We start from the raw sequence: 1,635 nt of genomic DNA, 5'->3' as shown, positions 1-1,635 counted from the left end.
TGAAAACCAAAAGGGAAGAACACACTCAGCATTTCTCAAGCTGCAAGAATTGAAGAAAAAAATTAAGCCTCGAGTTGCAATATTGAGAGATTCTATGGGCAAATATTGAATGATGCAGGAAAAAAGGATTCGAGATATCCAGAAGTTAATCTACACAAGAGGGGGCTGCTCGTTCAGCAGTAAATTCTTGTTTTCATGGAAGAGACCTGGGTTTCATCTCTGGTCCATTTACCTCACGGGCAGCCACCACCTGTCTGCCCGTGGAGGCGGAGCTGTCTCTGTGATGCTGAGCAGTTTGCAGCCTAGCTTCTAGCGTCAGTGGACTAGGAAGAAGGGCCTGGTGATGGGTCACCGTGTGTCTGGATCTGCTCTGAAGGAACTAACAACAAAAATCTATACACCATTGAAGCATGTGTATATGCAGGGCATGGCTTACATTTGATCTTGGAGCTCCCTTAAAGAAAACATCATTTTGGACATGAATGAAACCCTAGCAATCACCTGGTCAACTCTTCTCATTTTACAGACACATAATAAGCAACTGACATAGTGGACCAGTGTCAGAGAAGAACACAGAGGTTTAAGATCCAGACTTCCTTGTTCCCAGGCTCTTTGGTCTCATGTTCCACAGCAGTGGCATTGCAGACAGACTCCCACAAAGAATGCTCCAAGAAGTAGCCAGGGACCTGCAAGGGGCAGCACCTAGACAGATTTGGCCAAGACAGATAGCCCTCATCCATCTCCTCTTCAAATGTAAAAAACGAGCTTCATTTATATGTAAAAGAGGCAATTCGTAAGCAAGAATTTATTTCAAGATAGAACAAGAGCTATTGTGCAGTTCAATTCAGGGCAATGCCCAGCCTGTCTGAGTAGAACTGTGCTACACAGGATTTTCATCAGCATGACCTTTCAGAGGTAGATTGGCAAGGCTTTCTTTCAGGGAACCTCTGGGTGAATTTCAACTGCCAATCTTTTGGTTAGAAATCTTTTGGTTAACAATTTGCGGCACCAGGGACTCTATGAAGGTACGATGCAATGGTTAATTTTAAAAATAGAATTCTTAACCAGTATTCTATTAGGTTGAACCATAAGAAATTTCTGAGAGTCCATCTTTTGACCTAGAAAAAGAGAGAAAGAAGGAAAGAGAAGAGAAGGAAAGAAAATAGAGCAATGTTAAATATTTGAGCTAAAAAATACATCTGGAAGTCTTAAAACTTCTGTAAAAGATGCCAGCGGCTCTCCGTGTGGGGGATATTTAATATGAAAAGTAAACTATGATGAGTTACCTTTGAATAATACAGTAACCACTCATAGCATGTCTATGTCCTCAAGATTTTCCAGACACTGAGTTCCTCATAAGAGAACTTGAGAGAACAAGAGATAGTGGAGAATAATCCCAATGCTGATCACATTTACTGTGGGGCCTAAAATATTCACATAAATAAGCTAAAACAGTTTTAAAAATATGTTATTTCTGCTTAATACTCATCATTTACCAATTGATATTTCAAATGCCCCACTGTATCTTTGGATAGAGAAGCAAAGGCTGGAAGCACTGGGAAAAGATATTCCTAGAGGCTGGTACCAGTTCTTAGGACTTCTTAGCATCCTTAGTGGAATATGGCTGCATATATT

Source organism: Orycteropus afer, unplaced genomic scaffold (genome assembly GCF_000298275.1).
Source record: "Orycteropus afer afer isolate SDZICR_OR568_19922 unplaced genomic scaffold, OryAfe1.0 scaffold00224, whole genome shotgun sequence".
NCBI classification, from domain to species: domain Eukaryota; kingdom Metazoa; phylum Chordata; class Mammalia; order Tubulidentata; family Orycteropodidae; genus Orycteropus; species Orycteropus afer.
Note: the sequence above shows the minus strand (reverse complement) of the source record.